This window comes from Bos indicus, chromosome 10, assembly GCF_029378745.1.
Source record: "Bos indicus isolate NIAB-ARS_2022 breed Sahiwal x Tharparkar chromosome 10, NIAB-ARS_B.indTharparkar_mat_pri_1.0, whole genome shotgun sequence".
Lineage (NCBI taxonomy): Eukaryota > Metazoa > Chordata > Mammalia > Artiodactyla > Bovidae > Bos > Bos indicus.
The window spans coordinates 59709038-59734111 of NC_091769.1; the positions used below are offsets into that span (position 1 = coordinate 59709038).

Consider the following 25074-nt stretch of genomic DNA (forward strand, 5'->3'; position numbering starts at 1 on the left):
CATGTGCTGCAGCTTTTTGGGTTCTATAGTTTCCTTATTTCCCTCCTAGTCTAGTTGGATTGCAGAATTAAGTTTAGGATTATGAAATAAAAACTAAATCAGAAAAATGAAGATAAAGTTTTGAGCCTGGACTATTTACAAAAGGCGGTACCTTGCTAAAGATAAAAAAGTTGGGGAGGGGAAAAGCAAAATGAGTTTCATTTGAAGAGCTCAAGGGGAAGAGGGATACCTGAGTACTTCCTTCTAGATCTTGTGCACATGTGTACAGATGGCAGAAGGATGGAAAAATCAGGTTTTAGTACATATGAAAAACTAAATATCTAAATTTAAATCAAGGTATGGGCTTCAGTTCTTTACTAAATAATACCTCGTGCTGTGTGCTAAGTCACTTCAGTAGTGTCCAACTCATTGCGACCCCATGGACTGTAGCCCTCCAGGTTCCTCTGTTCATGGGGTTTTCCAGGCAAGAATATTGGAGTGGGTTGCCATGCCCACCTCCAGGGGATCTCCCCAGCTCAGGGATCAAACTCACATTTCTTCTGTCTCCTGCATTGGCAGGTGGGTTCTTTACCACTAGCGCTACCCGGGAAGTCCCAAATAATACCTTACCCCAGCTATTAATTTTCTGCTGCCAGAGAGATGTGTTAGCCAGGGGAAAAGGCAGCTCTCACCTTTTCATCCTACTGAAAGCCTTCTCAATAGGTTAGGCAGGGGCATTTTTGAGTTTATGCCCTTAAATAATCTGTAGGTAATCTCTCACTCTTACTTGAAATTCTCAGTTTCTCATTTTTTGGTTTTCCAACTCTTAAGGTTCAAGCATCTAATATTTTTTAAAAAGAATCAAATATGTTATAGCCTCTCTGGTGACTCAGTATATTCTTGCTAGGTCAAAGTTCAGCTCTCTGGATAAAACTGGAGTTTGTGCTCTTACTCTGTCATCTTAGGTTTTTCTGGCCCAGAGTTGCAGAAATCCAGGGGCAGGGAAAGTACACCATGGAGTTAAAAGTCTACCCCACATGACCCACTCTGTAGGCTAGTCAGATGGGGTTATTTTAAGCATAGGTAAGTCTAGATTTGCCTAAGTATGGTGATTTTTATTTGCAGGATGGGTAGGTGATGGAGAATAAAGGGAATGTAAATACCCAGATCCCACATAAGGCCTTTCTTTGATTCAAGTCTTGCTTTAACCAGGAGTGCTTATAAAATCTGGTCTCTTTCCTCCACACACTTTATGATGGGGCTTTTAAACTGTGTCACACTCTATATTATGTATTCTTAAAGGTCCACTGTTAATAACTGGTTTGGAATTAGGGAGCTGTCCCAAGCTCCCTCAGATTGCAAACTTGGTATGTTCTTACTAAGAGAAAGGAGAAAGCAAGGGGCGGCTGGCCAGGCTACTCCGTTCCTATCTTGTACCTTGTCCATTTCCTGAACTGTGTAGGTGCTGCTTCCGACTGAGGGTGGAGTGGGGATATGTTAGGCGGGAGGAGAGAGGTAATTGTGTTAGGATTAAGACCTCCATCCCCACCAGCTTTACTGAAATCTAACTGATGTATAACATTAAGTTTAAGGCACACATGATGATTGACATAAGTTTATATTGCAAAGTGTTTTCCACAGTAAGTTTAGTCAACACATCCATCACCTTACAGTTACCATTTTTTTTCCTGCCTTGAGAACTTTTAAGATTTATTCTCTTAGTAACTTTCAACTATACAGTACAGAATTAACCATAGTCACAATTCTGTACATTAGATCCCCAGAACTCATCTATCTTATAACTGAAGGATGCACACTTTGACCACCTTTACCCATTCTTCTCTCTTTCACCACACCCCTGCCCCTCAGTACACCCCTGGCAATTGCAAATCTGCTCTAAGAGTTTGGTATTTATGTATGTATGTGTTTGTTTGGCTGCACCGGGTCTTAGTTGCAGCCTGTGGGATCTAGTTTCCTGATCAGGGATCGAACCTGGGCCCCCTGTGTTGAGTCTTAGCCAAGGGACCACCAGGGAAGTCCCTGAGTTTGGTTATTTTAGATTCCAAATATTAAGTGAGATTATACAGATTTTGTCTTTATCTGACTTATTTCACTTAGCATAATGCTCTCAAGGTTAGCATAAAGTCCTCAAGGTTGAGCTCTTAATTTATGTTCTGAAAGTGAGATGAGGATATCAGCTTGGCATCTTGAACAGTAACTGACACAAATGTATGCAATAATGGTCAAATGAACTCTTGGAGAACAAAAGCTTGGTGAGTTAGGTCTAGAATTTTATCAATTCTTTGTTTCATGGTTTCCTTTAGGTGCTTTGGAACTCAGGGCTTCCCTGCTGGCTCAGCTGGTAAAGAATCTGCCTGCAAGACGGGAGACCTGGGTTTGATTCCTGGGTTGGGAAGATCTCCTGAAGAAGGGAAAGGCTACCATTCCAGTATTCTGGTCTGGAGAATTCCATGGACTGTATAGTTCATGGGGTTGCAAAGAATCACACATGTCTGAGCGACTTTCACTTTTCACCTACACTTTTTTTGGGACCTCTAGCTGCCTTAACAGGAAAGGAGAGGACAAAGACTCCAGAAATCTTCCACACGTTTGTCCCCTTGTTGTGCCAGGCTTTCACTACTAAAAGAAAAACAGCATGGAGGAAAAGGTGATCAGATATGTCTGAGAAGCAGCATGGTATAGCAGAAATAAAACATGAATTTGGGGAGACAGACTAAATGAAGGAAAAATTCCAATTATGCTATTTTCTACCTGTGTATTACTTATCTAGAGTCTGCATTTCCCTCCTTTGTAAAATGGGGATGACACCTACCTTTGCAGAAATTAAATGAGAAAAATCTACAGGAAAGCATTTAGTGGCTGCTGGATAAATGCATGGTAAGTGAAGTTCAATTCATGCTAATGGCCAGGATTTAAATTTCCATGCTTCAGAAGACATTTGAATAGATGATTCTTTATATGTTAATTTCAGCAGGTATAAGTCACTAGTTATACATAATCATATTTTAACAACATTTTAGTACAGAAAATGTCAACATATACAGATGTAGAAAAGAATACAAAGAACACCCTGTATCCATCATCTAGTTTTTGCAGTTAAGCTGAGTGCTGAAGAATTGATGCTTTTGAACTGTGGTGTTGGAGAAGACTCTTGAGAGTCCCTTGGACTGCAAGGGGATCCAACCAGTCCATTCTGAAGGAGATCAGCCCTGGGTACTCTTTGGAAGGAATGATGCTAAAGCTGAAACTCCAGTACTTTGGCCACCTCATGCGAAGAGTTGACTCATTGGAAAAGACTCTGATGCTGGGAGGGATTGGGGGCAGGAGGAAAAGGGGACGACAGAAGATGAGATGGCTGGATGGCATCACCGACTCAATGGACGTGAGTTTGAGTGAACTCCAGGAGATGGTGATGGACAGGGAGGCCTGGCATGCTGCGATTCATGGGGTTGCAAAGAGTCGGACACGACTGAGTGACTGAACTGAACTGAGACCACTATCCGGAGAAGGCAATGGCACCCTACTCCAGTACTCTTGCCTGGAAAATCCCATGGACGGAGGAGCCTGGTGGGCTGCAGTCCATGGGGTCGATAGGAGTCAGACACAACTGAGCGACTTCACTTTCACTTTTCACTTTCATGTATTGGAGAAGGAAATGGCAACCCACTCCAGTGTTCTTGCCTGGAGAATCCCAGGGACGGGAGAGCCTGGTGGGCTGCTGTCTATGGGGATGCACATAGTTGGACATGACTGAAGCGACTTAGCAGCAGCAGCAGCAGCAGCACCACTACTTATAGTCCATCGAGTGAATGAGTTTAGACCTGCATTTATATGCCTCTTATTTCAACTCTAGAGACAGAATGGTTGTCAGGTTGATTTATTTCTCTCCCTTGTTCATTGCAACAACAATTTGGAACAATGGACTAAAGGGTTTGAACCAACAGAAAAGTTACAGCTCAGTTACAGTTTAAGTAGACAGATCTTTTATTAAACAGGTACTCCCAAGACATGGGAACAAGCCAGCCCCAAAGGAGTTATAAAGATCCCTCTTGGCATCACCCTTTTCTTACTTCCTGTCTCGTCCTTTTGGTTGTGCCCTGTGCAAAATAGGGCTTATACCTGCCACCAGTCAAGAAAGGGAATGCAAATGGACATATGCTAAAGGCCAGTTGATAGTTGCAAGCTACATAACAGGCTTTGTTGTTCACATCTTCCCATAATTCAGTCAGAGGGATTGGGGGCAGGAGGAGAAGGGGACGCCAGAGGATGAGATGGCTGGATGGCATCACTGACTCAATGGACGTGAGTCTGAGTGAACTCTGGGAGTTGGTGATGGACAGGGAGGCCTGGCGTGCTGTGATTCGTGGGGTCGCGAAGAGTCGGACACGGCTGAGTGACTGAACTGAACTGATAATCAGATGTATGTATGTAAACAATGTTTATGAACCAGTCATGGGCCCCTAGTTGCCTAAGGTTACTTGAGGAAGCCCCTGTGGTTAGTTTGTATCCAGTGTATGCCTAGAGCTAGTGTGTTGGGAGTTGGAAAAGCCCCCGTGGTTAATTTGTATCTACTGTGTGCCTAGGGTGCATGTGCAGGAGTTGGATAAGTCTCTGGTTATTTTTGTAGCATATCTGTGAGCTTTTCTGGTCCTCTCTGGGAAGGGGTTTAGAGATCAGCTTGCACCCTTTTCCATCCCCTCCTTGCTCATGCCTAACTTCCTACCTAACAATTCCAAATTCCAGGTCACTCCTGAGATGCAAGCCACTCCTGAGATGCAAATTTGGGTATATTAAATAAACTGAAGAATTCCCCAATAGTTACCTGCCATGCCTAAAGAGGTAACAGTTTCCAAATTTTGGAAAAACTACACAATGTGTTGTTTGCAGTCAATTTAAAGAAAGACAGAACACTATTAAGAGTTATGACAATTTTCTTTCCGATGGACTTTCATGAATCTGGAAAACTAGAGATACAGAACTGTGGTGCTGGAGAAGACTCTTTAGAGTCCCTTGGACAGCAAGGAGATCAAACCAGTCAATCCTAAAGGAAATCAATCCTGAATATTCATTGGAAGGACTAATGCTAAAGGTGAAGCTCCAATACTTTGGCCACCTGAGGTAAAGAGCCAACTGATTGGAAAAGACCCTGATGCTGGGAAAGATTGAAGGAGGGAGGAGAAGGGGACAACAGAGGTTGAGATGGTTGGATGGCATCACTGACTCGATGGACATGAGTTTGAGCAAACTCTGGGAGACTAAATGACAGGGAAGCCTTGCGTACTGCAGTCCATGGAGTTACAAAGATTCGGACATGACTGAGCTGCTGCTGCTGCTGCTAAGTCGCTTCAGTCGTGTCCGACTCTGTGCGACCCCATAGACAGCAGCCCACCAGGTTTCCTGTCCCTGGGATTCTCCAGGCAAGAACACTGGAGTGGGTTGCCATTTGCTTCTCCAATGCATGAAAGTGAGAAGTCAAAATGAAGTCGATCAGTCATGTCCGACTCTAGCAACCCCATGGACTGCAGCCTACCAGGCTCCAAAAGAAATACTCTTAGCCAACTTTGGCTGCCACAACAAACTACCACAGACTGGGTGGTTTAAACAACACAAATTTATTCCTCACAGTTCTAGAGGCTGGGAAGTCCAAGATCAAGGTGCTGGCCATTTCAGTTCTTCTCTTCCTGGCTGGAAGATGGCCTCCTCACTGGGTCCTTGCATGGCCTTTCCTCTGTGTCTCCCAGTGCAGATGGACCCTATAGCCTAGTAGCTCTACTTTCTTCCTCTCAGTGCCACTTCAGCACTGAAGCAAAATGAAATAAAAATCATTTTCAGCTCCTATCATATTAGAGGAATTTTTCATGAAATGAATAACTCCCTCCCTCTTATCAGGTTGATTCTCTGTATTTCAAAGGCTGAAGGATCTTTTAGGTACTGCTAAGCTTGCAAATTTGCCACACACAAAAAAAAAGTGTAGGTGGAGGTGTTTGCAGTCATTCTTGGCACTTTCCCAGGTTTTGCTAGCTGCTTTGACTGCATAAGCAACCATGTTTCTACTAGTTGTGGGTGTGTAGCTGCAGGAGCTGCAGCAAGGAATTTGTGCCCTGAACAAATTGTGTAAACCAAATCTCATTCCCCCCAGTTAACCAAAGGATTCTGTTATTGGGCCTGAAAAATATTAGGTAGGACTTGAAATAATCTACCCTTCCAAAGTTCACAGGGAAAAATCCAAAAATTTGGTAATGCTCTGTGGAGAAACATTTGGTACATGGAGGCAAGACATCAGTACTTATCAAAATTAAAAATCCCAGATGCCCTTCTGCAGAGTAAATCCACTCTGGGAACTGAGATGAGACATGCTTAAATATATAAGAAGACGTATATACAAAGATGTTCATCCAAACACTAATTAGAATATGAAAAATTAGAAACTCACGTCCTTCAATTGGATAATGACTAGTTAAATAATCTGCAGGGGTAAGAGTATGCATTTTATGCATTTTCAGTGAAAAGCCCAAGATGTCTTAAGTACAAAGAGCAGAATAATATATATGGTCTTCTGTAGAACTCAGAAAGAGGGAGTAAATAAAAACAGAAGACATCATGCTCCTGCAATCAAAAATTCCACAGCAGTCTCTGCCAAAAATGCACACATTATTCATCTGCAAATCTAAAAACATGCAGTAAGAAACCAGTAATTATACTGGAGTGGAACATTCTTTTATTTATTTATTTATTTAAATGTTAAGATGCTATTCCAAGAGTAAATAGTTTTAATAAACTTAGTAGGGAAAAGTTTTCCTCATAGATACGGTGAATTACTCTAAATTTTGAGGAGATATTGCTGCTTTCCAAAAGCCATGTGTTTATCACCAGCAAAATTACCTTTCATTCTAAGTTATAATGTCCTTGGCTGGCAAAGCCATCTCAATCTTTTTCCTTAAAAATTCAGGTGACTGAAAGTGCACTCCAAACAGTGAATATTATTATATAACTTCTCAGTGTTTTCCAAAGTGAAGGACTCATACTACTGGTGATATTCAAGATAGTTCTCAGCAGTACATGAACAAAGCAGCAAACAACACTGAATCATGTCTGAGTTATTCCCATTTCTCTTTCAAGCTTCGGCATGATTTAAAGCACTTGGCAAAAAAAGTATCTAGCTAGGCTTTAATAAGTGACTTTGTTTTCATTACACTGATTTTCACAGTTACCATCTTGACTTTTTTTCTTATTGCCAGAGGTCTAGGACACAAATGTTTGTCTGGATTAACCATGCTCACAGAAGCACAACAGATGGAGTACAGACACTGCTCTGGGTTCCAGAAACTCCTTGGTCACAAATCATGTAAATCCAATGGTCTTTTCTCAGGGCTTATTCTTCCTTGACTCAGATTTTTGCCAGGACTTCTATGAGATACACTTGGCTCTAGGAATGGTGTAGTGCACCATACAAGCTGGAGTCAAGCTGGTTTGAAATGCTGGTTCTTTACCTTATTGTGAGTCTACACAGGCAGTTGGCCAAATGAGGCTTCATTCATTATCTTGGAATTTGAGGGGAATAGATGAGACAATAAATGTAGAGCAGTGGGCATACAGTTCAGTAGGTGCTCAATAAAGGCTGATTTCCTCTCCTCCTCCTTTTTCTGTCCTCAGTACTGTTTTTCTGTATTCTCTTCCAACGATACGAAGTCACTCCTATGGCTTTAATTATTACCCTTATGCAGGTAATTTCTAATTTCTTTCACCAATTCTGACCTTTTTTTCAGAGTACCAAAACTTAGGTTCTTAATCTGTTTGATAATTCCACCTTGATGTTCTGGCATAAACACATAAACAGAGTATCTTTTCCAAATCATTTAGTTCATGCTATTACCAAAACCTTCATCACTCTGACTCAAAATCTCAGTCATCCTCACTCCTTCCCCTTTCCGATCACACTGAATCAAAAATTTGCAAAATTTTATATGGCATTTTAATAGCTTACAAAGTGGTATAAACAAAACAAAAACATCCATTTTATCAAACTTCCCTCAGCCCCAGGTGAGAAAAGTGAAATTAAGGCAAGTTAGGAGATATACCTGGGTCATAAGCTAGAGAGTGGTTACAGCCTAGGTTGAAAAATCAGTTAAGTCCTGAACTTGGAGCTTCTTACTCTAACGGCCATCCTCTTTCAGCTTCTCAAACTGCCTCATATTTTGCAGTATTTTTTTGCATCTTTCTCTCCTCTCCTTCACCATTGCCATCCCCAGAAATCAGACCTACCTTATCTTTCACATTTTAATACTTGGCTCAGACTGGCTCAGTCAGCAAGGTAATAGTTGGTAGTTGACACCTAAACAGACAGCTCAACAAAAAAGTGAACACCTGCAACCCTCACCCAGGTTAAGAAACAGAACATTGCTAGCACCCTAGAAGCGCCCCTACATACCCGCCCAGGCATCACTCCCCACCGAAAGACAATCATTTTCTTTCTTTTCTTTATAGATTTTACTACCTAAGCCTAAATCCCTATGTCAAGTTTGGTTTCATGTGTTTTTTTTAAGTTTGCATTTTCCAAATTGGCTATACCAATATACACTCTCACCAACAGTGTATATTTTCATTTGTTCCCGTACCGACATTGCCTGTGTTTTCCATTTTAACCATTATCGTGGGTGTGCAACAGTACCTCATGATTTTAATTTACATTTCCCTAGTGATGGAAGTTGAGCATCTTTATATGTTTACTGGTCATTTAGATACCCTCTTTTTTGAAGTGACTGTTTAAATCTCTTACCAGGGTCTACTGTGTTGTCTTTTTATTTTTTATTGATTTGTGGGAGTCAGTACATTCTGAATAGGAGCAAACACATATTTGTATTATAAAAATAAATGCATTTTTCTGATACTATTAGAATACCACGAACTCCCCTTACTTTGGCCCCAATTTCACTAATGATTCTCTGGGAGGTAATGTAGTCGACTTCATATTCTCTCTAAAACAATGTGTGCCAGGGAATCTGTTAGATACTTGAATTATAATGGCAAAAAAAAGTGATTAAAGACAATAGCTTTGAAAAGAGACCTGTATTAGAATCCTGTCTCTAACATTTACCAACTTGATGACTTTAGGCAAGTTATTTACCTATTTTAGACTCAGTTTCCTCTTTGGAAAAATGGGGTTAATAATACCTATTTTAAGAGTTATTATGAAGGTTAAATGAGACAGTAATATGTTAACATTCTTCTCATAATGACTGGCAAATAAGAATAATTAATAAGTGGTAGCCATTGTAAATTTGGTTATTTCCATGTAGTCTTCAATTTAGATAGGGCAGGAACAGCTGAGCGTACATCTATTTCCCTCTTAGCCATTATGAGTGAATGCATGCTCACCTGTTTCAGTCGTGTTCAACTCTTTTCAACCCTATGGACTGTAGCCTGCCAGGTTCCTCTGTCCTTGAGATTCTCCAGGCAAGAATCCTGGAGTGGGTTGCCATGCCCTTCTCTAGGGATCTTCCCAACACAGGGATCAAACTGGCATCTGTCTGCATCTCCTGCATTGCAGGCAGATTCTTTACCCACTGAGCTACCTGGGAAGCCCTCTTAGCTATTATAGTTCTCACTATAAAGTGAAAAAAAAACCACAGAAAAATCATGAGTTTAGATAAGTCGCCTGGGAACTTACTTGGTCATTCTGACTCCCCTCAGCTGACTGTCTCTAGAGCAGTGCTTCACAATTTATCTGTTGTGAAAGATCATAGACGCTTTTATAAAATATAAAAATAAATGACTAGAAAAGGGAAAAAAGAAAACAAAGGCATATACAACAATACAAACCCTCAATTTTTATTACAACCACAGATGTAAAACTACTGTAACACTAATTGCTCTAAGTTTCTAAATTCTTACTCTTGATTTCTATAATCAAACAATGCTGTGTTACTCCCTAGCTTAAAAACTATCCACTATTCCCTTTCTCTCTAGGGTAAGATCCCAATCCTTTAACATGACACCAAAGGCCTTCCAGGCTGGTTCCACACTTTTTTGGTCTCATTTTTTACTATTCTTTATTCCAGTAGACCTACAGTGTCCAATGTAGTAGCAACTAGCCACAAGTGGCTATGGAATAGCTGAAATGTGGCTAATTTAGGAAGCAAGATTTTAATTTTTACATAAGTCAATTACTGCACAATTTTTGAAATGTTTGGAATGATTTGAGTATGTGAATCTACTTTTTCAACTGTAAATTTTAAACTGTAAATATCTCAATTACTGAGATATACTATAAATGTAAAAAACATACCAGATTTTGAACACTTACTTAGTAATAACAGAAAGAATGCAAAACATTTTAAAATATTTAATACTTTTAAATATTGATCACACAGGAAATAGTACTATTTTGGATACATTGGGTCAAATAAAAGATTATTAATTTTTAATCATTTAACTTTTTCAATGTGGCTACTATAAAATTACATATATGCCTTATGTTATGTTTATACTGGACAGTGCTAGACTAGATAATCAAGTCCCAAACCTGATTTTTCCCTTTCCCTGTTTGACTCATTAGCAATATAGGTTAGGTCTAATGACAAAATATCTCTTCAATACATTCACTTTATCTCTACTGCTATTTATGTTACTCCATTGTGGCTCAGTGGTAAAGAATCTGCCTGCCAGTGCAGGAGATGTAGGTTCCATCCCTGGGTTGGGAAGATCCCCTGGAGAAGGAAATGGCAACCCACTCCAGTATTCCTGCCTGGGAAATCCCACGGACAGAGGAGCCTGACAAGAGTTGGACATGACTGAGTGACTAAACAACCACTATTCCTTAAAATTCTTCAATGGCTTTAAAGCTCTGAAACTTACTAAGGATGTAAACTTCTACTATTCCTTTCTTTGCTCTCTAGACCTGAGCCACATTGCCTTTCTTGCTTTCTCACCTTAGGATTTTTGCCTTACTATTCCTTTGGTCTCGAATACTGGCCTCAACTAACTTATTCCCATTCCAGTCTTAGCTCCAAATAATATTTTCTCAGAGGCCATGCAGCTTACAGGATGTCAGTTCCCCAACCAGGGACTGAACCTGGGCCCACTCAGTAAAGCCTAGCTACTAGGCTATCAGGGAACTCTGAGAGAGGCCATTTCTGAACAATCTCCAAAATTCTGCCGGCTCTCTCTCCCAGAGAAATGCTTCATCCAAATACCCTTTCATTTTCTTCATGAAAGATATTGTGATATTATCTTCCCTCTTCTTTTATAAAACTTTATAGTCTGTTCCCTCCACAGAAACAGGAGCAGGAAATTTGTTGGTCTTTTCCCTGCTTAATCTGCCTAAATGAGCAGAGTGCCAGTTACAGTTTTTCTCAAAACAACTTAAATGAAAGAATACCTAACTACCTACTAGATATACCTGCTTGGTTGCCTCATAAGCACTTCAAATTCTACATGGTCAAAACAGAACCATCTTCCTCCCCTAATATGTATTCCTCTTCTCTTGTTTCTAATCTCCATAAAGATATCCTTCAGACTGCTCCTCCAAGACACTTGGGAGTCATTTTTGACATGACCCTCTGTCATTCCCCATTCAGTCAACCAAATCACCAAGCTCTTAGCAACATCTTTGGTCATACTTTTCACTCCTGTTTGCCACCATTCAGTTCAAGTCATTAATCTCTCACAGACTGTTCTCTCTGCCTCTGACTTTTACCTAATAGTGATCTAAAATACAAATCTGATCTTACTATGCTTCTACTTAAAATCTTTCAACATCTTCCTCTTAGCTCTCAAAAGCTCTCAGCTGTTTTGCACATGGCGCTCAAGGCTTTTATGACTAGACGTCTTCAGATACATCTCTAGGCATTTCTGAAAAGTCTTCCGCACACAGGATTTCTGCAAAATCTTCCACACACAAGATTTCTGAAAAATCTTCCACACACTCAACCATTTCTAGTGTTTGCCTCCTAACCTTTGCATTCATTACTTCTGTCTGGAAAGTCTCCCCAAATCCCTTACTAAAGCTAACTGCTTTTCCTGCAACATGCCATGCCTCCTTCACAGGTAAATAAGGGATTCCTCCTGTATGAAATTCTCAGCATTCAGCAGTTTACCCTCATTATACTCCTGATGATGTCTATCTACTTGTTCACATTCTGCAGCATAAAAACGACAGCAAAGATTCTATTGCAACCATTAACTGAATGTTTACTCAGATAAATCAATGTTAAAGAAAAGCATGTGAGGATCCAAAGAAGCACTGAAAATATTAAAGAAAAAACAGAATACGACTCCTATGTCATTCATTTTATTTTAGGCACAACATTTTTGTAAGTTACACAAAGACAAATCTCTACATCAATATTACAAATAGGTAGGTGGAGAAAGACTGTTTACCTGAGGCCACCCTAAATCAGTGGGCAATATGTATTTCATTTGTAAACTCTTCTAAATTAAAATCTTGGTGCTCTCTCCCATATTCCCAATTCATAGATATAAGATGCCAAAAATTGTTAAGGTTGAAGATTGCAAAAGTCACTCCCTGGCTCATCTGTTAAGAAGTTTATCTACGTTACGGGTTTCTTAGCTACCCATTGTAAGTAAATTAAACTCATAAGACTCTTACTTTGCAAATCACCATTCTCAAATAAATTGGGGGGGGGGGGGGGCGCGGAGCATGCAGGAGCTTATTTACCTGACCAGGGATCGAACCTCCGCGCCCTACAGCCGAAGCATGCAAAGTGCTAACCACTGGGCCGCCAGGTAAGCGCCCTCAAATAAACTTTTGCTACTTTCTTAATAAAATGCAACAAACACCTTAACATCCCAACCCCGGAAAAACAAGACTTCTACCTCTGAGTTGACAGTAATTCAAGGGAATTCAGCGAGCAGTTATTAGGATCTACAAAGTATAAGGAACCAACACAATGTTTAAAAAGGAGGGAGCTACACGAACATGTATGTTTTCATCTCAGCGCTCATGCGGGAGAGATTAGCACACGCACTTCAGCCTCCCACTCCTAGCCCCGCAGAAACGAGCGGGCAGGCTGCGTGGCCAGCCCGCTGCTCCGCCGCGCACATGGCCGGCCGCAGCTCCCACCCCCGTGCCGCGCAGGCGCTGGGCGAGCCGGGACTTGCGGTCGCCGAAGAGGGATCATTCCGCCGGTTTCTTTGTGTGGCTGAAGCTGTAGAAATGGCCTATTTCCCTCCTCTTCGTTAAAAACAAAAATCAGACCCTTTCGCCCTTTTTCTCCCGCCGGGAAGGGATCGGAGAGTGGGTGGGAGGGGGATCTGCTAACTAGGGCAGGGGCGGAAAGGCTCAGGCTAAGAGTCGACGAGGGCCGGGTCTGGGAGGGATGCTGGGAGCTTTGACTCACTCGCACACCATGTGTCCCTCCGCGCGCAGCACGGGGGACTTTTCGGTGGGGATTTTGGGCGCCGACCAGACGCGGCATTTTCGGAAAATAGCGCCCTGTGCAGCTGAAGCGCTTTGTGTTTAGCGGGGCCGCGTCAGCCCGGCAGGGTACGAGGCGCCTCGGGTCCCCGAACCACCTCCTGCTGCTCCCCCGTCGCCGCTCCCGAAGCTTTTCCAGGTCAGTGCGGGTCTGTGTAGGGCCCTGTTACCACCGGATGTGGAAGTTGATCTCTTCGCTGGTAAAAAATAATTCCACTTCCCCCGGAACCCAGATCATCCCCGCGATTTCCTGTTTATTGCATTAAGGCGCCGGGTTTCCGGGGCTCCTGGCCCCGCTTATTCCGCGGGGGTCGGCGGGGTGGGCCTGGGTCCCCGCTCCGCCCGCGCCGCCGCCGCGCTTTGTCCGCTGGCACCCCGCTTCTGGGAGGGGCGGGCAGACATGGTGGCGGCCGCCGCCCCCTCGTCGGCCCCGGCGCACCACGGCCTCCCCGCGGCTCTCCGCCGGGCCGGTGCCGAGCGGCGGCCCTGGAGCGGGATAGGGTCGGGCCAGGGCTGCGGGAACTGCGGCCGCCGAGTAGCAGGCGGTGGGCGGGCGAGGCAGGCTGGCGCGTTACGGCCTTGGCGCTGCCGCCCCGGGAGCCTCCGCTGTCTTTGTCTGGGCCTCCGGACCGCCCAGCCGGAGCGGGGAAGGGTCGGTGGGGGTGGCCGGCCCCCGGCACGCTGTGCTGTTCGGGCCGCGGGGCCTGGAGGCGCTCGGGCCGCGGCGGGAGCAGCCGGCTTGGCCGGCTCGGACAGGGTTAACGGGAGCGCCCAGCTGGTTCCGTGCGGGTCGGCCGCGGCGATTGCCTCGGCCTCGGGGACTCGAGTTGCTAAGGGAGGAAGCCAGCTGCTCTGGATGCTGGGGACTTCTGCTCTTGGCATTTGCCCGCCGGCATCTGCGGGTGCACGGCCTCCGGGACGAAGTTGAGAATTTTGCCAGGTCATTTCTGTCTCAGCACCATCAGTGTGTTTTTAGTGTGTTTTCTTTGAAGCTCTCTTACCATGTTGAACCAGCGTGCCTAGCCTCGAGGGTGCATCGTGAAAACCGAAACCAAAGGAATGATATAGGCCTGCTTTGTGTGTGTTTTCCCACTTGAAGCCTGTTTTCAGTACACATAACTCTTGCTTTAAACCTGATTGGACTGTGGCGTGGAGACATCTGTTCAAAGGAGGGGCAGAGACCACAGTACTTCTGAAGGGGGCTTGGTAATGTGGAAGTATCTTAAGTGTTCTCTCTGTACACTTGATTTGCTGTCTCGATTCAGGCAAGTTACTTTGTGAAGTACAGTTTTTATCTAGAAAATGGTTTGGTGTAATGAGTGCAGTAACTTGCCTTCCCAGAGTTAAAGCACCATAGTTTATTATGCAGAAGTTAGAGGCCAGAAGTTCTTTTTGCAGATAGTCTTTTTTCACACAGAGACCCACCCAGCTTGCTTTAAATTTCTTCTCACTGACATGTAACCATCGACCTTGACACTTCCACTTTCACGCTCAGATTTTGAGTTTAAGGAAACGAAAGATGCCTTTGTCTTTTTTAACATTTTCTCGAATTTATTTTCCCACAAAATAACAAAAGACTATTGCATGTTAACGCCAGTGATATTTTAGGCAAGAGTGACATTGTTTTGCATTTCTGATTCTTTTGAATGTTTAACAGAAGATAGCTGGATTCGTGAACCTACTTCTGCGTTCAGTTTGTTGTGGTATCACATCATGTAACTGCTGGTAAACGCCACTGTATACTCATTCCTTTTTTCAAAAGCTGAAAAATGTGTCATTTCTATCCTGCTCTCATCATTCAAATCAAATCAGGATATTATTGTAAAAGACACATTTAAAAAAATACGGATAAGAAGGTTGTTTCCTGTGCTTTTTTCTTGAGCTCTAGCTTTTTTTCAATTTGGGATTTAGATGCATAAACATCATGAATAAAGATTGCATAATCTGCATATGATTTTAGAGACTCAGAATATTTGAAAAAAATTTAAATGATTAAACTTAATTTTTAATTCCACAACTTATTTTTAATGATGTACACAAGTAAAACACGAATCCCATGTTAAATTTGCTTGTGAAAACTTGTGTGTAAATGTAATTTCTGAAGTTGAACACTTCAAAGTACTATCGGAATGCCAGATTAAAAAGGAGTCCCGCAGTGAAACCTTTGGTGAAACTGCTTTTGCATTGTAACGCATATACAGATGTAGAGCTAACTTGTAACTTAAGAGTTCATGAGTTATCTATTTCTGAATCAGTCTGGGTGTTCTAGGTTGGAGGACGGTTGTAAATGTGTGAACACTTAAAGCCATACCTGCTTTGGTTTAATGGTTCTGAAATGAAGCTTCTGGTTGTTTTGTGAACTTTAGTCTGATTCTGTCAGTCTGTAGTTCTCTCCTGTTCCATCAACAGGAAGCATCTGGTCTGTCTTCATGTAATTGCTAGAAAATGCCAGGTATATTTTTGATGTTTGCTATTCACATGAAAATAAATATCAGATTGGATTTTGAGTTGTACTTCCCACCCTCAGTTCTAGATATACTTATGATGAGCTCATGGTCTATAGAATGGACTTTTTTTTGGCCCTTGAGTACCTTAAGTTAGCAATAGCAGGTAAAACAAGTTGTGAGGGGTTCAGGAGTCACTGCGAGAAAGTTTTGACTCATGAATTAATGATGAGGGTGCCGTAGCCCTTTGCAAGCAGGTTGAGCGTGGATAGGCTCCATCTCTTCTCTCTGCAAATACTAATAAGCAAACTGAAACAAAACCTTTAAGTTCAGGGCAACTTAGTTTTCCAGTGAGTCATTTCTTTGGTCCCTGAGCTTTCCAACTAGTAATCAGGTTTCTGTAGCACTAATGTGTCTACCTCAGGACAACTATAATTAGTATATTTAACTTTTTCTGAAGATGTTTGTTCCATCAGGCTCTCTGGTCAGTTTATTAGTGTTAGTATTAGGGCCTGTGTGTTACTTCACAATGTTGACAACAGAGTTCTGCACAGAGAAGATACTTTGGTGCAGCCACCTCTCCCGTTCAGACATTGGTGGGCTAATGCAGTTTTTATTTTTTGGGCTAAGTATGTCCATAGTGTTAGAGGCTTGACCATTAAGTGATTTCCCCACTGAAAATAAATCCACCTGTAGGGCCATTGGTCCACTTAGAAATAGAAACCTTAAATTCTTAGCCCTGGCTCTCTTAACCTTTTAATGGGAATGATTATAAAGGTTGGCTGTTAGGGCCCAAGATGGTAATGCACAAATAGTGTGGAAAAGACTCGATCATTTTAACTGATTGTACATTTAATATGAATGAACACTTAAAAAATTTTAAAAAGTAAATGCCATTTTGAAGAGCAAGGTGTCAGCCCCACTTTACTTTGTACTGGTTGTGTTGTACCTGGGGTATTATTTCAAATAGCATACTATCCTATTTTAAGTGGGATCTTGGATCAGTTCTGAAACTTTGTATCAGAATCAGCTGGAGAGCTCATTAAAAAGACCTATGGAGGCTCAAGCTTAAGTAGGATAGGAACTGACCCACTCTGTTTTTCTCACATTCCTTAGATGATAAACAACTAAGTTTAAAAACCACCCAACTATAGAGCATGGCTAGAGAATTTTGATTGTGGAGGGAAATGGAAGGGAGGAAAAGTTGAAAAACTGTGATCTTTGGCCCAAAAAAGAGAAGCTCATCTCTCCTGTCAGAACAATCAGGTTTGATTTGACCAGAAAGAACTAGGAGTAAGGGGTAGAAATTAGAAGAAGGCAGATTTTAACATTCCTGGAAGAAAAATTCCTCAACAGTATAATGGGTTGTTTCTGGTGGTAGGCTGTCCCCTTCCACTGATGGGCGTTCAAGTTAGGAATTCAAGAGAAGGGGAAATGGTGAGCCGAATCAGGATTTCGGCCAGGTTTCCTTAAGTTCCTTACGGACTGAGAGTTTACAAATATGTGTAGGTTTGCAGATACAAAAGTGGAAGAGCAAAAGCTAATTGAAACAAGTTAGCTTAACTGGATCATAGTTTTCATTTTCTTGGATAAGGAAAAATGAGTATTAAATGAGAGAACTATTTAATGAGGGTTTTTTAAAACCCAGCTGTAGTTTGGTATATTCAAAGCCTGAAAAATGGGCATACCTTCTGATGTGGAAATTTTAAGTGAATTTGTCTTGGTGTTTATTTTGGTGTAATAGAAATATACCAACAAATCGGTAGCTCTTTACAACCAGTTGCAGCATCATTGATAATAAAAGCTGCATATTAACACATTTGATTCCTTCCCCACATTAATCATATATAGTAAGTAATGCTGTTCCCATTTTTCATAAGAGAAAATTGAGATATAGAGAAATTACTAGGTAGCTCATCCAAGTTAGCAGAATTAGTAACTGGTAGAGCACAGACTTGGTTACAAGCAGTTCTATGCTGTAAAATTGTAAACAATTTAGATGTTTCACAGAATTAGGATACATGCCTACCGTGGGGGTCCTGCCTAGCCGTTTTTTTTTAATGCTTTGTTGTTGTTTAGTCGCTAAGTTGTGTCCAACTCATTTGCGACCCCATGAACTGTAGCCCGCCAGCTGCCTCTATCCATGAGATTTCTCAGGCAAGAATACTGGAGTGGGTTGCCATTTCCTTCTCCAGAGGATCTTCCTGACCCAGGGGTCAAACTTGCTTCTGCAATGGAAGGCAGAGTCTTTACTGCTGAGCCATAAAAATGTAAAAACATGAAATTATGTTTTGGTGTATGTTAAGTAAAAAAAGTAAATTTAAAAATATGATTTTATTTTTATTAAATAACAGGTATATTGACATCTGGAAGGAAATTGCCAAATTGTTAAGTGATTATTTCTGTATGTAATTTTATAGAAGACTGTTTTCTTTTTACTTACACAAATTTTCTAACTTTTACAGTGAATTTGTATGATTATGTATCTCTTGGGATTAAAAGGATTAAGGTTATGTTTCAATAAACATTAAAGATACTAGCATAAGCTGAGTTTGAATTTTACACTGTGCAATTTATGCAAGTTGACTAAGGAACTGCACATAAATGAGCATTTGAAAGTGCGTGAAGTGTTTTGTATTTGTTTGATTCCTTACCACTCTAATATATTAATTGAATAGGAAGAAACACCACTGATTCTTGCCACCCTACCTAATCAGTTCTGTATTTTATGTTTTTTTTTCACCTTATGTGTAATATTTTAAATGTTGTGTTCATCCCAGTTTAGTCACTCCCTAGTTCTGTGACTGTAGGCAACTTGCCTAATCTGCTTTACTTTCCTTCTTTGTGCAATTCAAATAATTGCAATACTTAACTCATGGTGCTTGGAAGGATTAAGTGAGTTCAGTTCAGTTCAGTCACTTAGTCATGTCCGAGTCTTTGCGACCCCATGAACTGCAGCATACCAGGCCTCCCTGTCCATTACTAACTCCTGGAGTCCACCCAAACCCATGTCCATCGGGTCGGTGATGCCATCCAACCATCTCAACCTCTGTCGTCCCCTTCTCCTCCTGCCCTCAATCTTTCCCAGCATCAGGGTCTTTTCAAATGAGTCAGCTCTTTGCATCAGGTGACCAAAGTATTGGAGTTTCAGCTTCAAAATCAGTCCTACCAATGAACACACAGGGCTGATCTCCTTTTGGATGGACTGGTTGGATCTCCTTGCAGTCCAAGGGACTCTCAAGAGTCTTCTCCAACACCACAGTTCAAAAGCATCAATTCTTCAGCTCTCAGCTTTATAGTCCAACTCTCACATCCATACGTGACCACTGGAAAAACCGTAGCCTCGACTAGACGGACCTTTGTTGACACAGTAATGTCTCTGCTTTTTAATATGCTGTCTAGATTGGTCATAACTTTGCTTCCAAGGAGCATATAAATTGATGAGAAGTGTCTGAGACATACTTAATCGCTCAGTGCTGTGCTTAGTCTGTCAGTCCTGTACGACTTTGCAACCCCACGAACTGTAGCCCACCAGACTTCTCTGTCCATGGGATTCTCCAGGCAAGGATACTGGAGTGGATTGCCATGCCCTCCTCCAGATGATCTTCCCAACTCAAGTCTCCCGCACTGCATGTGGATTCTTTACCATCTGAGCCACCCAGGAAGAATTTTTTGTATATAGCTAAGGTGAAGGCAGTGGCACCCCACTCTAGTACTCTTGCCTGGAAAATCCCATGGACAGAGGAGCCTGGTAGGCTGCAGTCCATGGGGTCTCGAAGAGTCCGACACGACTGAACGACTTGACTTTCACTTTTCACTTTCATGCATTGGAGAAGGAAATGGCAACCCACTCCAGTGTTCTTGCCTGGAGAATCCCAGGGACAGGGGAGCCTGCTGGGCTGCCGTCTGTGGGGTCGCAGAGAGTCGGACACGACTGAAGCGACTTAGCAGTAGCAGCAGCAAGGTAGTGTTAATGTAACCTTTCAACAGTTGGTGCAGTAGCCGGCTTCAAACAAGTTACTATTTCTGCTGCAAAATGTATGAACCTTTACACCAAGTGGGGTAAATAAAGACTATAAATAACTTCATGTCAGTTTAGGTAAGGTGTTACTGCCAAATAAGTTATTTTGGGTTTCACAGCTTTTTTTTGGCTTTTGGAATTGCAGTTAAGGAACCTGTGGAATTTACTTAATTTTGAGTCCTATTTTATTTTACTATTACAACATTTTTAATATTAAAGCATGTATAGGAGGTCCAAGATCAAGGTGCCACATCACGGGGCTCTGGTTAGGGCCCTCTTTCAGATTGCAGACTTCTCTGTTGTATCCTTTTATGGTGGAAGGTGCAAAGGGACCCTTCTCAGGTCTCTTTTTATGAGGACATTTATCTCATTCATGATCTGACTGCACCTTCCAAAGACTCCTTCCTAATACCATCACTTTGGGCATTAGGAGTTCAACATAAAATTCAGGGTTGGGGAGACACACAAATTTTTAAACGTAGCAAACAGTATACTGTTTAAGTGAATGATCTAAAAAAATTTCTTACATCCTAACTGGCTTGTGTGAACTTTTGATCTTTGCAGTTACTCCACCTGTGCTCCTTTATCTGTGCTGTTCATGGGGACCCTCAGTTTGTCTCCCTTAGTTTATTCCTGTATGCATTATATATAGCCTCAACTGGACATCATCACTCCTTTCATATTTTACTGGACTCCTGTTGTCAAATCTTCCTACCTGTCTAGTTCCTGTTTTTCCTCAGAGATCGCAGTGTATTTGTTGGGGAAGGTAGGTAATTATGAAAATTTCTTGGCCACTGTAAATTTATGCTGTACAAATCCAGTGGACCCTTGCTACTTAGCAGTCATTTTATTAATCTGATATTTTGCTGTTGTTTTGTATCTTTTTTCTCTCTCTCAAGAGATGTCACTGACTTATATTTAATTGAAAAAGAGTATAGAATGCAAGCTTGCATGTTGTCACCGTGACAGATCTATCCAGTCACCTTATTTTGTAAACAGAATAGAGGAGGAATCTTGCTTTTCTAGGAATCTTGCTGCCATACTTAACTTTCCTTTGATCACTTTGATCATTAACTGCAGGGATTTCTCCTTACCTTCAAATATTGCAGTGTATACAGACTTCTGTTTTAGGAGGAAAAGAAATGACTTTAACTATTAACTACTGTTCTTTTTAGCTATCTTCCTCATTTCTTTATTTCAAAAATTTTAAGACAGTTAAAATATTGCTGCCCTCAGCTCTTTCGCTACTTCTTCCCTACATTATTGCAATTTTGTAATGACATTACATGTGAATGTGACATATTCAGACTGTTGCTTCAAGGGACATCCTTCCCAATGGTATTGGTTTCATCCTGGTTTTATTCAGTCAGTGTGTTGCTATTGACTTCCACTTAGGCTTCTTAACCTTTCCTGTCCTTGCCTTTCATGTTAGTGTGCCGTCTTGATTTTCCTTTTCTAGTTGCTTCATTCCTGGATTTCTGTTGTTGTTTCACGATCCTCTTAGCGCTGTCACTCCTCTCAGTCCTTGGCTCTGTGCTCACCTCTTTTTGTCTCTTCTTCATGGATGTTCTATATGTTGATGACCCATAAGGGTACTCCCCAGGCTGGTATCTCCAGTTGGTTTACCAAGTATTTCCTTTGAGAGGCTCAAGGAATTTCATTCTGTTTTTGGTTTATTATTACCCAACTTCCACCTACTTTATTTTTCTTTGTTTTATCATCATCATGCTTAAATCTTGAAGTCATCTGTGATATGTTTCTCCTTTATTTCTTATATCCATCAGTCAGCATTATTCTTTAGGTTAGTTTTTCCTGGATCTCTATTTTTGGGATTCTGCATTGCCTATTATTTGCCCTTTCTAACTTTATTTAATTATTTTAAAATATTTACTTAGTTATTTGGCTGCACTGAGTCTTGGTTGTGGCATGTGGAATCTAGTGCCCTAATCGGCGATTGAGCCCAGGCCCCCTGCATTGGGAGCTTGCAGTCAGCCACTGGACTACCAGGGAAGTCCTGCCCTTTCTAACTTTCTTCCAATCCATCTTGCATATGGCTGCCAGAATAATTTTCCTAAAAGTTTTTTGAGCCCATTGCCGCTAAACCTAAGCAGCCTGAAGAGAGAACATGTACTGTTGACCTTTGCACTCTCCACTGTGCCAAGCAAAGTGAATTGAACTTGTGCTGAATAAATGTTTGAATGGATCATCGTTTGCTCAAAACATAGAACGACTCTCAATTGTCTACAGGATAAAGTCCAAACTCTGCTTTCTGGCTTTCAAGTCTTTCTGTTTTACACTCTGCTTCTTTAGCCTTATTCTTGACTTCTTAACATCACCAAGATAGTATTTGCTCTATAGGATGCCATGCTTAGGCTTGACTCCATGTGTTCTTCCTTTTCCTTTTCCTGGCTGGTCAAAGCCTCTTCAGCCTAACAGTACTCTGTGCCAGGCAAGATTCCAATCTCTGGTGTTTCAGTAATGAACAAAACAGAAGACAAAATCTGTTTTCTTGGAGCTGACATTCAGTGTTGGGGGAGAGAGGGTGCAGTAAACAAATGTCAGGTGGTAATGAATGTAATGAAGAGTAAAACTGGATAAATGGATGAATACAGACACGAGAATACAATGTTAAAGAGAACGGGGAGTAAAGGATTAGTTTTAAAATGACTTGAAAAAAAAGAAGAAAACTAAAAAAATAAATGACTTGAAGGCAGGTTGGTACCTATCATAATTAAAATTGCATTTATCCCTGTCCCAGCAGCCCAACTTCAGGGAATTTATCTTACAGTTCTATGAAATGAAATGATGCATTTACAAAGTTATTAATTGCAGTGTAGTTTATAATAGCAATAAAGTCCACCTACAGTAAGCTGAGATGTATCCATACAACAGCATACTAAGCAGCTTTATAGAAAATGAGGAAGCCCTCTATGAACTAATAGGAAAACATCTTCAGGATGCGTTAAGAAAAGCAAGTGCAGAAAGTATATAGTAATGCAGTCATTTGGTAACTATAGAAATATTGGAAGGATATCCATGAAGCTAGCAAAGGTGAATAATTGTGGCTGGGAGAAGACGGGAGTAGCATAAATGCTTCTGTTGAGACTTCAGTGTATACATTTCTATGCTTTGAATTTTTGAACTGTTGAAAACAGAAGAGCAAAGGAGAAGTAAAGTAGCCCCTATAAGACTTGATGATCTGCTGTATGTAGAGACAAGAGGAAGAGAGAGGAGTTGAGGATAGCTCACAGACTCTCTAATTTGGGAGGAAAAGAGGGTGATAGTGTTATCAGCAATACAAGAGGAAGACTAGGTTTTGGCTGGCATGAGAAGTTCTGGTCATGCCAGTTGATGAATGCTTTTACTCTTTTGTAGTTTTGTGTGTATGTGTGTGGCTGCTTAGTCACTCAGTTGTGTTCCACTCTCTGCGACCCCATGGACCATAGCCCACCAGACTCCTCTGTTCATGGTATTATTCCAGCAAGAACACTGGAGTGTGTTGCCATTTTCTCCTTCAGGATATCTTCCCGACCCACTGATCGAACCCACACCTCCTGAGGCTCCTGCATTGGCAGGTGAATTCTACACCACTGAGCCACCTGGGAAACCCTGTGTGTGATGTGTGTGTATAATTTATGTTCTTTAGATATAGAACTCGAGGTTGTCTTAAACATGAATAGTAAATAGTCATCAATAAACATTTTTTATCTTTCGATTACAGACATTTATATTCTGTTTTTCTTTGAAAACAGCTTTGTGGTGATGTCATAATTTTACAGTCAAATAGGGACATTGGTACACACAGATAGAATGTAGATAGAGCAATAGAGAATGTATATCTGATAGCTTATACGGGAAATAGGAAATTTATTAGCATAGTTCCAATTTAATTATATCTTTTGATGCCTGAAATTAAAAGCAATAAAAAGGGCTTTTTAATAAGAAAGTGACCTTTCAGTTCAGTTCAGTCCCTCAGTCGTGTCCAACTTTTTGTGACTCCATGGACCACAGCACGCCAGGCCTCCCTGTCCATCACCAACTCCCAGAGTTCACTCAGACTCACGTCTGTTGATGGTGCCATCCAACCATCTCATCCTCTGTCATCCCCTTTTCCTCCTGCCTTCAATCTTTCCCAGCATCAGGGTCTTTTCCAATGAGTCAACTCTTCGCATCAGGTGGCCAAAGTATTGGGGTTTCAGCTTCAGCATCAGTCATTCCAATGAATATTCAGGACTGATGTTCTTTAGGGTAGACTGGTTGGATTTCCTTGCAGTCCAAGGGACTCTCAAGAGTCTTCTCCAACACCACAGTTCAAAAGCATCAATTCTCAGCACTCAGCTTTCTTTATAGTCCAGCTCTCACATCCATAGATGACTACTGGAAAAACCATAGCTTGGACTAGATGGACCTTTGTTGACAAGGTGATGTCTCTGCTTTTTAATATGCTGTCTAGGTTGGTCATAACTTTATTTCCAAGGAATAAGTGTCTTTTAATTTCATGGCTGCAATCACCATCTGCAGTGATTTTGGAGCCCCCCCTCCCCCGCAAAAAGTCTGACACTGTTTCCCCACCTATTTGCCATGTAGTGATGGGACTGGATGCCATGATCTTAGTTTTCTGAATGTTGAGTTTTAAGCCAAGTTTTTCACTCTCCTCTTTCACTTTCATTCTGCCATAAGGGTGGTGTCATCTGCATATCTGAGGTTATTTATACTTCTTTCAGCGATCTTGATTCCAGCTTCTGCTTCATCCAGCCTAGTATTTCTCATGATGTACTCTGCATAGAAGTTAAATAAGTGTCTCATGATGCACTCTGCATGTAAGTTAAATAAGAAGTGGAAATATCAGACCACCTGACCTGCCTTTTGAGAAACCTGTATGCAGGTCAGGAAGCAACAGTTAGAACTGGACATGGAACAACAGACTGGTTCCAAATAGGAAAAGGAGTACATGAAGGCTGTATATTGTCACCCTGCTTATTTAACTTCTATGCAGAGTACATCATGAGAAATGCTGGGCTGGATAAAGCACAAGCTGGAATCAAGAAGTGATCTTTAGGGTAGTTGAAATTGTAATATTTAAAACAATATTAAAACTGAGGGAAGTTTGTAATAGAGCATACATTTTTTTTTTTTTTTTTTAAATATGGTGCATTGAGGAGTAACTGTATAAG

General features: G+C 41.4%; 1 protein-coding gene across 8 annotated transcripts in view; it reads left to right on the plus strand.

The window, feature by feature from the left end:
* Nucleotides 1-13159: 13159 nt before the first annotated feature.
* The window catches only part of GABPB1 (GA binding protein transcription factor subunit beta 1), a 71495-nt gene continuing 59580 nt past the window's right edge, over nucleotides 13160-25074 (plus strand). For 4 of the 8 annotated variants that reach the window (XM_070797564.1, XM_070797558.1, XM_070797559.1 and 1 more), the window contains exon 1: nucleotides 13614-13635. The gene's annotated coding sequence lies outside the window, so the exon portion shown is untranslated. Of the gene's footprint in view, nucleotides 13575-13613; nucleotides 13636-25074 lie in introns of those variants that run through there. The other 4 variants (XM_070797560.1, XM_019968850.2, XM_070797565.1 and 1 more) reach the window with 3 other exon arrangements.